This window comes from Panulirus ornatus, chromosome 20 (genome assembly GCF_036320965.1).
Source record: "Panulirus ornatus isolate Po-2019 chromosome 20, ASM3632096v1, whole genome shotgun sequence".
Classification (NCBI taxonomy): Eukaryota; Metazoa; Arthropoda; class Malacostraca; order Decapoda; family Palinuridae; genus Panulirus; species Panulirus ornatus.
The window spans coordinates 55,824,300-55,839,764 of NC_092243.1; the positions used below are offsets into that span (position 1 = coordinate 55,824,300).

At 41.9% G+C, this 15,465-nt stretch overlaps 1 protein-coding gene and 1 pseudogene across 2 annotated transcripts in view; both read left to right on the forward strand.

Moving 5' to 3' along the window:
- LOC139756027 (hemocyanin B chain-like) overlaps positions 1-15,465 on the forward strand; it is a 95,881-nt gene that overhangs the window by 17,521 nt on the left and 62,895 nt on the right. The gene's annotated exons all lie outside the window — the stretch shown is intronic.
- LOC139756025 (hemocyanin B chain-like) lies at positions 3,752-6,139 on the forward strand (annotated as a pseudogene).

Genomic DNA, 15,465 nt, shown 5'->3' on the forward strand with positions numbered 1-15,465 from the left:
GGGGAGGGGGCGAAAATCCTGGGAGCCTTGAAGAATGTGTGGAAGTCGAGAACATTATCTCGGAAAGCAAAAATGGGTATGTTTGAAGGAATAGTGGTTCCAACAATGTTGTATGGTTGCGAGGCGTGGGCTATGGATAGAGTTGTGCGCAGGATGATGGATATGCTGGAAATGAGATGTTTGAGGACAATGTGTGGTGTAAGGTGGTTTGATCGAGTAAGTAATGTAAGGGTAAGAGAGATGTGTGCAAATAAAAAGAGCGTGGTTGAGAGAGCAGAAGAGGGTGTTTTGAAATGGTTTGGACATTGGAAAGAATGAGTGAGGAAAGATTGACCAAGAGGATATATGTGTCGGAGGTGGAGGGAACGAGGGGAAGTGGGAGACCAAATTGGAGGTGGAAAGATGGAGTGAAAAAGATTTTGAGTGATCGGGGCCTGAACATGCAGGAGGGTGAAAGGCGGACAAGGAATAGAGTGAATTGGATCGATGTGGTATACCGGGGTCGACGTGCTGTCAATGAATTGAATCAGGGCATGTGAAGCGTCTGGGGTAAACCATGGAAAGTTCTGTCGGGCCTGGGTGTGGAAAGGGAGCTGTGGTTTCGGGCATTATTGTGTGACAGCTAGAGACTGAGTGTGAACGAATGGGGCCTTTGTTGTCTTTTCCTAGCGCTACCTCACACACATGAGGGGGGAGGGGGATGTTATTCCATGTGTGGCGAGGTGGCGATGGGAATAAATAAAGGCAGACAGTGTGAATTGTGTGCATGTGTATATATGTATGTGTCTGTGTGTGTATATATGTGTACATTGAGATGTATGGGTATGTATATTTGCGTGTGTGGACGTGTATGCATATACATGTGTAGGGGGATGGGTTGGGCCATTTATTTCGTATGTCTCCTTGCGCTACCTCGCAAACGCAGAGAGACAGCGACAAAGCAAAATATAATATATATATATATATATATATATATATATATATATATATATATATATATATATATATATATATATATATATATATATATATATTATCCTTGGGGATAGGGGAGAAACAATACTTCCCACGTATTCCCTGCGTGTCGTAAAAGGCGACTAAAGGGAAGGGAGCGGGGTGCTGGAAATCCTCCCCTCTCGTTTTTTCTTTTTTATTTTTCCAAAGGAAGGAACGGAGAAGGGGGCCGGGTTAGGATGTTTCCTCAGAGGCCCAGTCCTCTGTTCTTAAAACTACCTCGCTGACGTGGGAAATGGCGAATATTATGAAAGAAAAGAGAGAAATATATATATATATATATATATATATATATATATATATATATATATATATATATATATATATATATATATATAGATAGATAGATAGATAGATAGATAGATAGATAGATAGATAGATATATATATATATATATATATATATATATATATATATATATATATATATATATATATATATATATATATATATATATATTTAGATATATATATATGATGTTAGTATGTTTCAATAGGCAGACATACTGAGAGAAAAGGCAATTGCTTTAATCAATACACATCTATAACTCATTTTCTCATTCGTAATCCTCAGTGATGACATGCTATAAAGAGATATCATGGACCTGAGCGTGCTGCCAAGCATGTCTCAAGCATCAAGGTTGTCAATGGAACCAAAGGTCACGGTGGGTCCGGACGAACACCAGTATATAAGTGGTCTGGGAGAGCTCAGTACCACCTCCATCAACATGAAGGTCCTGGTCTTGTGTGCCCTAGTAGCGGCCGCTGCCGCTTGGCCAAGCTTCAGCGAGGAACTAAGTGAAGGCTTCCAAAATTGATGATTCGGGTAAGCTCATCTTGCGCTGATACACAATGTTGCACTACTCATTACGCAAACACTACATGATTGTTACCTTTCTGGTATGTTTACTACGCATCTCCACAGCTGAAAACGCTTTACAATTCTGTCTGTGCTACACTGAAAATATATTGGTATAAAGAGATTTCCTGCTCTTTAACTTTTCTTAAGCTTTACATCGGGAATTACTCTGTACACACGGAACACTTGCAAAACACACACACGAACACACACACACACACACACACACACACACACATACACACGGAACACTTGCAAAACACACACACGAACACACACACACACACACACACACTCACATACAAGCAAACACAGATATACACACATTATCATATCCCCTCAAAAACGGTATTTTCATTTTCGTGCCTATGATTTGAGAAAGTAGTTGTCCTTTGTTTCTGTGGAAATATATCATTTATGGATAGAAATATATTTGTCCGATATTCATGACAACTCTTCATTCTCTCTTTTCATTGTGAATATTCATGTTTGTAGATATGTTTGTTAAGTTTTATTTCAATATTCAAGATAAATCATCCCGGGTATTGTTACTCTTTTCTATTGTTACTCTCTTCAGTACGTTGCAGTAAGCCAATAATTAGGACCCATTTTCCTCTTAGTTCAACGACAGCGGGTGAGAGAAGATCCCTTTGTACAAAGTGTCGTAGGAATTCTTAACATCATTAGTACATTATAGGATATGGCAGAAGAAATTTCGAAAGTCATACGTTAGCTGCTCCACAAAAAGTTTTGGTTTCCTTTGAATATGCAAACTTCTTGTGGAGTCGTTTTGTTTAATAACATTACTTAATATCATTTATCAGTTCATACTCGATGACCATCAAAGATGGTTTTAAATCATTCTTTCCACGTGCTCATACCCTGCTGTCGGCCACTGTTACATAATCAGTCCCGGTGTTTTGTACAATACTTCAAGCCATGGGACAGGTCTATATTCACGAGCTGGACCACTGATAACCCAGAGAAAAAGAATTGTAACTGTGCTTCATTAAGAATGAATATGTACACCATCAATCAGTACAAAGCAAATGATCCTCTGGGAGATTCTGTTTGCAAAAAATATCTGCATATTGATTCAGAATTTTTTTTTGATAAAGTACCCTAAACAACCAGAGGTATGAACGGGCTGTTTATGGAACGCTAAATCTGAATAACAACGCCCCATCCGTTATAAGGAATAGGCTGAAAATCCATCAGTAATGAATATTAGGATTAAGCATTTCACTGAAGCAATATTCTGATTTTTTCATAAACACCTGAAATTTAATGGAAAGAAACTAAGAAGAGCGTTAGCACATTTGCACTAAAGGTTCAGTATCAAAGCACATCTTGTCAAAAGAAGCGTTCACATGTTTAAGGGTAAACATATCAGACACTATTCATGGGCACATTTCTCGACGAAACAGATGATGAAAGTAGCATATGCAATCACATTCTCTAGGTAATACTCTCCAAGACAATTTCAGTAATAAGTGTATAAAAGAACAGCCGTGGAGCGGGGGAGGTTGGGAGAGAGGGGTATGGAAGGGAGGACGCCTGTTTGTTAGCATTATTAGAATAAGTGATGCTATACCTCTAATGTCCTTAGGTTTAATTTACAACACAATGTAGCGTGATCTTCAGCATGCGAAGTATCAAGAGTGATACAAAGGCAATGATTACTTATATCATGTGATTCATAAGATATATAGGTATTCATACAATCATATTTGTGTTGCGACACATTACAAGTATTAGAACGATCACGAATTGAAGTATCACTATGAGAAACGTCTAGATATAGCAAAAGAGTATGTTCTGTCATACACATAATGCCATTATAATTATTCAAATGCCCACCATTCCAGGATTTAGTAAATTCAAAAAACAACAAGATATCAACCACCTGCTGGACAAGATCTACGAGCACACAAAGTATCCAGATTTGAAAGAAATAGCAGAAAACTTTAACCCTTTGGGCGACACTTCCATATATAATGACCAAGGTGCAGCCGCCGAGACGCTTATGAAGGAGCTTACCGATCGCAGACTCTTGGAGAAGCATCACTGGTTCTCACTTTTTAACACTCGCCAACGAGAAGAAGCTCTCATGCTTTTTGCTGTCTTAAATCAGTGCAAGGAATGGTACTGTTTCCGTAGCAACGCCGCCTACTTTCGTGAGAAGATGAATGAAGGAGAGTTTGTGTATGCACTCTATGTGGGTGTCATCCACTCCAAACTGGGAGACGGGATTGTTCTGCCTCCACTCTACGAAATCACCCCTCACATGTTTACAAACAGTGAAGTCATCGACAAGGCTTACTCTGCCAAGATGACACAAAGAGCAGGTACATTTGATGTGAGTTTTACTGGAACTAAAAAAAACAAGGAACAACGAGTGGCCTACTTCGGAGAGGATATTGGCATGAACATTCAACACGTTACTTGGCATATGGACTTCCCCTTCTGGTGGCAAGACTCCTATGGCTATCATTTGGATCGCAAGGGTGAGCTCTTCTTCTGGGTCCACCACCAACTTACTGCCCGCTTTGACTCTGAGCGTCTCTCCAACTGGATGGACCCCGTTGACGAGCTACACTGGGACGACATTATCCACGAAGGGTTTGCTCCACTTACCAGTTATAAGTATGGTGGTGAGTTTCCTGTGCGTCCAGACAACATACACTTCGAAGACGTGGACGGCGTAGCTCGTGTGCACGACATGGAAATCACAGAGAGCCGCATTCGTGACGCAATTGCTCATGGTTACATTACAGCCACTGATGGACACACGATCGACATCAGGCAACCTAAGGGTATTGAATATCTGGGAGACATTATCGAGTCATCCATGTACAGTTCTAACGCGCGTTATTATGGTTCACTACACAACACTGCTCACGTAATGCTTGGTCGACAGGGAGATCCTCATGGCAAGTTCAACTTGCCTCCCGGTGTTATGGAACATTTTGAGACTGCCACACGAGACCCAAGTTTCTTCCGTCTGCATAAATATATGGATAACATCTTTAAAGAACACACGGACTCTTTCCCTCCCTACACCCATGATGACCTCGAGTTCACCGGAATGGCCGTAGACAGTATTGCTATTGACGGACATCTTACTACGTTCTTCGATGAGTTCCAATATAGTCTTGTAAATGCTGTAGATTCAGGTGAAAACATCGAGGATGTGGATATAAATGCCAGAGTTAATCGGCTTAACCATGAAGAATTTACTTACAAGATTACCGTCTCTAACAACAACGATGAACATTTATCAACCATCCGCATTTTCTTGTGCCCTGTCGAGGATAATAACGGCATAAAATTAAGTTTAGATGAAGCAGGCTATGCGTTGAACTGGACAAGTTCTGGAAGAAAGGTAAGTACCATTTATCTCCCACGATATTTGATTCAATGTGAACATGCATAAACCATGAATAGTAATTTAAAGATAGTTTAATTATATTCTTACAAAAAGGACGGGTTTGAAATATACATGAAGAAGTTTTTCTGCGTTTCTTATCAATACATTTCATTTCAGATAAGTTAGAATAAACATATTCAAAATCCATAATGTAACACGAGATATTTTTCCCCCGTACAGTGCCCCATGGAACTCATACAATCACCCGCAGTTCTAAGGACTCGTCGGTCACCGTCCCTGATATGCCAAGTTTCCAGTCACTGAAGCAACAAGCTGATGATGCTGTAACCGGCGGCCACGACCTCGACCTGAGTGCGTATGAACGGTCCTGTGGCATCCCCGACAGAATGTTGCTACCCAAGAGCAAGCCTCAGGGTATGGAATTCAACCTCCACGTGGCCGTGACTGACGGAGCCAAGGATACAGAAGGACATAGTGGGGACCTCGAGCACGGTGGCACCCATGCTCAGTGTGGCGTTCATGGTGAAGATTACCCAGACAACCGGCCTTTGGGTTATCCTCTGGAGCGTCGCATTCCTGATGAACGCGTCATTGATGGAGTTTCAAACATCAAGCACACAGTCGTCACGATCGTTCATGATCCAGATCACCATGCCTAAATTACTTCTTACCTGAGTGAAATTAGTATTGTCAAAACTATGATTTTGTTGTACGAAGGATCATCTTGGTAATTATTTAGTTTTTCACTTTCATTCGTACCTATTTGGGTTTAATCTTATTTGACAATTTTTCTTAAATTGATATTGAATGTAATGAAGTTTTGTATGATTCTTGTTCCATAATAAAGAAAATAAAATATTCATTTATCATAACTAATCATGACTTTACATTTTCCTTTCTATGATAGTGTATGACAAAATACGTCTTATTTCTTGTATCATAGCATGGACAAATTGGAAAGATATTGTGTTTCTCCTAAGCCTTTTGTTTATATTCGCCAAGGAGCTACGTTCGGTAACTTTTACTTTCTTATCACTATTTGAAATAAATGATAAACTTCCACATATAATGGAACCAATACGTAACTGACTCTTCTTGGATTTGCATCCGCATGAAATTATCTATTCAATATTTTGAAGCCACATCAGCGCATATGGATAAGATCTTTATACTCACTGGACCCGATCACCTAAACATAATTTATACTATTGAGAATTCTGTGATTCTGATATCACTCAGAAATTGTTTATTTACTTGTCTGAGATGCTCCGTACTTTATTATTTAAAGATTGTTCTCCCACATTATTCATTAGTATGAACTTTCTCAGTTTCCTCATTACGACCCCTTAGGTTCAACAGTTAGCTTTATTTCGAAATATTTGATTAATGTCATTATGACCTCCGGGTGGCTTTAGTATGTGTGTATGTGTTCTATATTCCTTATGATCATAATAATCTTTAGTAACCGGGACATTTTATTGGAATGCTTTGGACATACGGAGAGAAAGAGTAAGGAAAGTTTGACGAAGGGGATCTGTGTTTCAGATGTGGAGGTAGCAAGGAATGAGGAAACCGAAATGGAGAAGGAAAGATTGAGTAAAAGATATTCAATACGTTCGGAACCTGAACGTACAGGATGGTGAAAGACATGCACGGGACAGAGTGAACTGGAAAAATGTGATATAAAGGGGTTGATGTGCTGTCAAAGGACTTAGCCATCATGCTTTTAAAGCGTTTGGGGTAAATTATGAAAAGGTCAGTGGGTGCTGGTTGTGGATAAAGTGTTTTGATTTTGATGCGTCACACATGACTACTACAAAGTGGATGTGAACTTTCTTTATTGGTGGCGCTAATTCACTAACGTAGGAATCGGCGATCAGGTCTTTTATATTTCATTCTTTATTTTTCTTATTGTACTTAACCACCGTCTCCCGCCTTAGCGAGTTAGCGCAAGTAAACTGACAAGGCATGGCCCAACCCACACACATACACATGTATACACATAAACGCCCTCCCCCCCCACACACACACATATACATATATTCATATATACATATACACACATACATACACACATATACATATACACATATACATACATACATATATGCATACACATATACATTTGAACGTATACATACATATACATACACAGACATATACATATATACACAAGTACATATCCATACTTGCTGCCTTCATCCATTCCTGTCGCCACCCAGCTCCCTCCAACACCCTGTGACATACTTCTGCTTCCATGGTTCCATCCGCTCCTAAGTCCACTCCCAGATATCTAAAAAACTTCACTTCCTCCAATTTTTCTCCATTCAAACTTACCCCCCAATTAACTTGTCCCTCAACCCTACTGAACCAAATAACCTTGCTCTTATTCAGATTCACTCTCAACTTTCCCCTTTTTTTATACACTTTGCGTAACAAACTCAGTCACAAACTTCTGCTGTTTCTCACCCGAATCAGCCACCAGCGCTGTATCATCAGCGAACAACTGACTCACTTCCCAAGTTCTCTCATCCACAACAGACTGCATACATGTCCCTCTCTCCAAAATTCTTGCATTCACCTCCCTAGCTACCCCATTCATAAACAAATTAAACAGTCATGGAGACATCACGCACCCCTGCCGCAAACCGACATTCACTGGGAACCAGTCACTTTCCTCTCTTCCTACTCTATCAATCCTATCATATGCCTTTTCCAGATCCATAAATGCTACATACAAATCCATCTGCTTTTCTGAATATTTCTCACATACGTTCTTCAAAGCAAACACCTGATCCACACATCCTCTACCACTTCTGAAGCCACACTGCTCTTCCCCAGTCTGATACTCTGTACATGCTTTCATCCTTTCAATCAATACCTTATATAATTTCCCAGGGATACTCAACAAACGTATGCCTATGTAATTTGAATATTCACCTTTATCCCCTTTGCCTTTGTACAATGGCACTATACCTTAGGGGAAGAGAATATAGTTTACCTCTCCTACTATATGTTAAGAAATGACTGATATCTAGTAACTTTTTAACGATGCATCGACTTTTGAAGAAAAGTTGTTGCCAGCAAGATACATAAAAAAAGTATTCTGATCTGCGAAAAGATGAATTTTAACTGGTCGTCTAAAGGAGTGTCCAAAACAAGAGAATGGCAGGAACAAGCATTAGGAACAAGCGAATGATAAGGTTCGTTCCCTACATGTGGACGGATGTTCGAGCGCAATCTAGCATGAACGAGCACATATGAATCATTTTTCAACGGTTTTAGTATGGGATAGTGAGTTCGTTATCATTCAAAACGTCTTGTTACCACTCAGAACGTTTGGTTAGTTGTTCAAGTATGCTTCGGCTGCGGGTAGAGTGAAGAAGACAGGCGTTCGAACCTGTGTAAGAGCTGATTGATGGCCATCGTAAGAAATATGTATTGTGGAATCCTCAGGTCATGTCATACAATCTCGTGAAAGGAAAGAACTATGACTGACATCATCCTCCAACAGCGTTTTTTTTTTTTTTTTTCCATGTTAAATACTTATGGATGACAGTGAATCCTACGCTTGCAGTCAAACGTTCTTCCCTAGATATTGCTGTACACAACAACACGAGTGGTAGCGGTTGACAAACTTCTGCTGTCATTACTTTTGTTATTTGTCAGAACATGAAGAAATGCAAGTGGATATGAATGAATGCTGGGAATGAGCAACCGTGAGAGTGGTATCAAACCGACCGTCTATGCACCGTGGCTAGTGCTCGTTCGCACCCATTCGTGTTCGGTTGGCAGGTCTAGACGCGCTTTAAGGAGAGTTCTGATCCGAGACTATCAATACTGTTTCGGGACGGTCTTGAATGCTTCATTATCTACCACGTTAATAGTATATTTTAATATCCTTTGTGAGTCTTCTGCTTATTACTTTTTCTCATGAGTAGATTTGTGTTGTTCGGATATTGCTTTTTGGTTTGAGATACTAAACGTGAACTAAATTCTAGATGCATTTCATATTAGAAGAAGTCACCTTCTGCGCATACTCGGCCTAAATTTTTCCGTTTCCGCGCGCTCGACCTAAGTTTCACTTTCTGCATATGTTCGGTGTGAAGTGACGCATGCGCCTTTCATGGGCTTGGAATGATTCAAGTTTCTGAGTCACTCGCGCGAAATAGCCGAGTGTGAAGGTTGCTAAACCTGTGTCTTGAAAATAACACTATTGTTTGAATGATCACGCCTGAAAATATAGTGATTTTTTTTCCCGTTGCAATTGTTGGAATCGTGTTGAGGTAGGCGCCACCATGGAAACTACTGTGGACTGGTTCGCTTACTGTTAAGGTGTGTACATCATTTGTTAGGTGAACCCCGAGCAGTTTGGTGGTCCCGGACTTGGGTAAAGTCAATGAAAGAAGAATTTGTATGGGAAACCATGATACTGACCTTATGGTTGATGGATAGTGAGTGTTTCGTGGAAATAAGTCTGGCAGTTAAAAAAAAAAAAAAACGAACTTTCATGTCTCTGATTCACCCATAATTGACTTAACATTCTCACATAAGGACCCCGACTGTTAGCATCAGACTGTGTGTGAGCTACTCTACTCTCGAAACTGTGTGGAACCAGCATGTAAAACGTCGATTGCAGGTGGTGGAAGGTCAGGTGTAAGTTCCGAAATACGTCATTAAACCACAGCACCTCGTCGCTTGTCTTGTGGCGTCATTCTTCAAGCGGGAGTTTCCAAACGCTTCCACGTTTTTCTTGCTGGCAGCAGGAGCTCTCAACACTTCTCGATGAGGTAAATGATATTTTCCGTTTCCTGTATTCTTATGGAAGGTGGTATGGCGTAGGATCGAAGTATATGGGCAGGAGAGAAAGCAGAAAATTTGATAAACTATGAAGCTGTTCTCTCTTGAACTCTAGGCCTAGCTACTTCTAAACTCTATGACTAACATAGTGGTGGTAAGAGTTTGGTAATGCAGATGGCGCTACCCTACCTACCTCTGCGTCCGGAGTAGTTTTCCAGGTACTCATTCGCTACACCCATCTCGAACCCCATTTCTTGAAGCTGGTCGCTCGGTGGGTTCCTTTTGTCAGGGTAAAGCAACATTGACATGATAAAAGAAATTTTGTCTCGATGGTTTGATAAACATTTCCCTCCGACGCGCCTTCCCTGCATGTTACAGTCCCCCCCCCCCCCCCCCACACACACACACACAGACGGCAGTTCACATGTGCAACACGACATCTTCCTGACGTCATGTAACGATGGCCACGCCTCGCACCCTACAGTCACCAACAGGTGGTCTACAGTTCTCGAGGCCAAACCAGCGTCCCCCCCCCCCCTCCAATGCAGTCCACAACACCTATTCATCATCAGAGCTCCCGGCTGCACCCCAACATCCACACGTCCACCTCCAAGTCCTCCACCCCACGTATCCACAGCACAGCCGTGTACACTACAGCCCTTCCGTGTGTGTCTGTACACTTCCACGTACAAACAGCTCCTCCACGGACACAAAAACACTGCCTTGTCCACCACACCTCCTCCGCTGAAGTCCACAACACTCGCTCGCACACCACAGTTCTCTGGCTTGTGCCACAACAGCCACATGTACCACGTCATTCTCGACAGGTACATCGCATTCATTAAAACAGTACATCTCTTATGTATGTCACTGCTTCTCTCTCTCTCTCTCTCTCCCTCCTTCCCTCCCTCCCTTCCTCCATTTTCGCATTACCGCAATGCCCACCTCTGCATCTTGGCTCCACCACCGTACAGAACAAAGCTGCGTCCACATGTTTACCACAGCACCACAGAGTACATCGCGACACCCAAACGCTCCTCCACCTCCGCTCCAACACGTACACCACAGCGCACTCACGTACACACCTGAGCTTCCTAAGGGAGACGCCAAAGTCTCTTCTCACACTGCACCACCCGAGCGATGATATCTCCCTACCTCCACTAGAATCCACAAACACTCAGATGATGATCACCTGAGCTCCCACGAACGTCCACGCCAACCAACACCGCTAACGTCACCTTGTGCACTGTGAGCAGCAGATGCTCAAACCTCTTTACACACACACACACACACACAGAGCAAGGACAAAGGACAGTCTGGCGAGCTGCCTTTCGCCGGTTCACCACCGCCTTGACACGCTCTGCTCCGTGAATTAATAACACCATCGCCATAAAATCGGCAGTGGGTTAGGCCCGTCAACTCGGCTCCACTAGAGGGCGGGAGGGAGGGGAACTTTGCGTTGTTATGGCTCCCATGTAGAGTCGGTCACCAGATCCGCATCTGGGAGGCCGTGATTAGATTTATTGTCTTGTTTGTTCTCTCGTTCCCTGTTAGGAAAGGTAATTGCTATTTCTACTGGTGATCGTGCCAGGGGCCAGCCGAAGCGCGCATGCGTGAACCCGCCAGGCAGCCCGCCTGCTATAATAGCCTGGCAAACGCTGATCCGCGGTGTTTATTAGCTTGTGTTTTCCTAGTTATTACGCCTGTGATTGCTGTGAGAGAGTGTAAGGAGTTGATCACAGAATTGAATCCTCGTCGGGTGTCTCTTATTTATGACTCTATAAATCCAACGCAATAGGGAATTACTTCTTAATTCCTTTTTTTTTCATCATTTACCTCTTCCTTCGATTGTCTGACGTGAAACATTTCATTCCTCAAAGAGGTGGTAGAACTGATTTCGGAGACTACCCAATGGATTAGGTCTAGCGAGTGAACGAAAGTGACAGAACAGAATCTTTGGTCTCGTGTGGGGGAATATTGGGAGGTGACTGGGGGAGGGGGGGGGGGGACCTGAAGTCCAAGGATGAAGTAATTGATATGTATACTGTTAACAAATGCCTCGTCATCCAAATAGTGACGCTTGTGAATGAGTTAGATTCCCAATGTCCTTATCTACTATCTAGCGAACCCACAGGCAGGAGAACGTAGGGACTGCGCCAAAGAGCGGGAAAGAAGATCCTGTTGAGCTTTACTTTAGTCTGATATTGTACGGGGAGATCTAAGCTTCTACCTCGCCACCTCGGCAACCGCATGTATGCATGCATCATGTCATGTCGCTTGACCGTGCGCGTTTCTGCGAATCGTAGGTCTTAGTGTTCTACCCCAAGCTGTTGTTGGTGTTGGCCAGACTCAAAGACCAAAGAAGATGCACTTAGGGGCGGTGCATGTGGGTCGGTTCAGAAGATAAGCCATGCATTGATTATATGACGATGATTGCGGTCTTGAAACCTACTGTTGTTGTTGTTGGCCAGACCCAAAGACAAACCATGCACTTAGGGGCGGTGCATGCGGGTCGGTCAGAGGCTAAGCCATGCATTGATTCTATGATGATGATTACAGTCTTGAAACCTACTGTTGTTGGTGTTGGCCAGACCCAAAGGCAAACCATGCACTTAGGGGTGGTGCATGTGGGTCGGTCAGAGGATAAATCAGATTGGTGCAGCAGTGTGAATAGCAATAGCTGCTGAAACACGGAGCAAGTTAAGAAGACCGCCGGATGATATCCTTGGCCTTTTCGAAGACATCCTTCTCCAAATGGAACCGTCACGGCACATGCTGCGGCACGGAGGAGACGACGCCTCACCGTGGAAGTAATAAGTCTTGTAAGGCTCTTCCTGGTGAGAGCGCGGCCTGCCTTCCCCCGTCGCCTTCAATGCAGCACATTTTTGGATGTCATGGGAATCGTTCTTATTCTTCTCCGAAGGAGTCCCTAAAGAAGGGATCTCTCTTTTCTTTCCTATATCTACCCACGGTTTCTGACTCCTTCGGCACTAAGAGCAAATGCCTCTCTCTTTAGCGACGACCGTAACGAAAAGGGGTCTTCTGAACGAGCAGCAAATGAAATGTTTGTTGTTCTCCAATGGTAATATCGCAATCCTTGGGAGCTGCAAATGCTTGGCACGTGTGTGCAAAAGCAATGTAAAGTTGAATTCTGTTACCATAGAGGCATAGAAGTTGATGGACAGAAAGATAAAGAAGCATGGCTGATTTGTTTGAGGTGAGGTCGGTCGGTCGTTTGCTTAAGAAGGTTTGTGAAAGTACGGGTTTCTACCTCGGTGCCTCGGCAAGTACACACATCATGTCGCTTGGCCTTGCGCGTGCGAATCGTAGCATTAGTGATCTGCCCCAATGCCGCAGCAGCCTCCTTCAATGCAACCTCCTCCTCCTCAGTGAGTCAAATAGGAAGGCAACAAAAGAGAATCCGATGGCATGCATACATTGGTGTGTATGTTCCATGGGATAATAGAGAGATAGCAAAACCCGAAAGATGACCACACATAGGCGCGTGTCGTTGTTTGAAATTTTCGCTGTCTCGGCTAACACGCGCTTCTGCTTCAGTCGAAGCAGGCGGTCAGTCAAGCCTGACTGGTAGTGGCCGCTGTTGCTGTGGGTGCATGTATGCTGTGAGAGGTTCGGCGCCGTCATCCAGCCTCGAGTGTCTTCCATCGGTGCAGCAGCAGCCGCCCAAATGATTATTATGACTCTTGGTGGTAGTAGCAAGTCAAGTTGGTGTTGGCCAGACCCAGAGAGACAAAGCATGCATGGACCTTTGGGGCGGGGTGCATGCGGGTCGGTTACAGGATAGGCCATGCATTTCACTGGCTGTGCATGAGCATAGTCATGTGCTTGTCTCAAAGATTAAGCCATGCAAGTGTAAGTACAAGCATCCTCCTTCAATACACATGCTCTGCTTGGTACGTTTACTGTTAACAAATGCGTCGTCATCTGAAGGGCAAGTCTGTTGGCAGCAGCCGCGGTAATTCCAGCTCCAATAACGTATATTGAAGTTGTTGCGGTTAAAAAGCTCGTAGTTGAATTTCAGTTACGAACTAACGGCTCACTGCCCGGTGCCTACTGTCACGCTCCGAAGAGCCGCATCACTGCTGGTTTGCATGGGTTGCTCTAAATCGAGTGTCCCGAGTGGCCGGCACGTTTACTTTGAAAAAATTAGAGTGCTCAGAGCAGGCATGTTGAATGGCCTAAATATCTATGCATGGAATAATGTAATAGGACCTCGGTTCTACTTTGTTGGTTTACTTAATCAGAGGTAATGATTTATCAAGACAGGCGGGGGCATTCGTACTGCGACGCTAGAGGTGAAATTCTTGGACCGTCGCAAGACGAACTATAGCCTCGGATTTTTCTTGATTTTTTGAAAATTTAGATTTTCGTCAATATTTCAGCATGGATACTTTTATGTATGCTGAACAAGAATCTGTGGTCAAAATCTAAAAATTCGTGTAATTAGTCGAGTAATTAGCGTATGTATATTACTATAATTAGTCCAGGTGTTAATTAAACGGCTGATATTACGAATTATAGTCTTTTGACTCCAAATACTAAATCATCATATAGAATAACATCTATACACAGATTTTCATTAAAATCTGAGGAAGTTGAAATTCTGAGCAAAAAAAATGCTTTTCTTGATTTTTTTTTTTTTTAATAGATTTTCTTGAAATTTTCAGCATAGATGCTTTTAAGGATATTCAATAAGGATTTGTGGTCAAAATCTTAATATTCATATAATTAGCCGAGTGATTAGCAGATGAATTTTATCATAATTACTCCAGGTGCTAATTAAACGGTTAATATTATGATGAGGAAGTTTAAAATCTGAGCAAAAAGAATGTAAGGCTATAGCCTTGAAATTTTCTTGATTCTTTTGAAAAAATAGATTTTCTTGAAAATTACAGCACTGATGCTTTTAAAAATTTTGAATAAGGATTTTTAGTCAAAATATAAATATTCATATAATTAGTGGAGTATTTAGCGTATGAAATTTATAATTAGTCCAGGTGCTAATTAGATGGTTAATATTAAGAATTACTGTCTTTTGACTCCGAATACTTAATCACCATATAAAATAACATCTATATACAGATTTTCATTAAAAGCTAAGGAAGTTGAAAATCTGAGAAAAAAAAAAAAAATCTAGGCTATAGCCTTCGATTTTTCTTAATTTTTCTTTTAAAGAAAAATAGATTTTACTGAAAATTTCAGCATAGATGCTTTTAAGGATATTGAATAAGGATTTGTTGTCAAAATCTAAATATTCATATAATTAGTCAATTATTTATTATAGAAAATTTATTTTAGTTAGTCCAGGTTTTATTTAAGCGGTTAATATCATGAATTACAGTCTTTTGACTCCAAATACCTAATCGGAAGCATAGAAACTT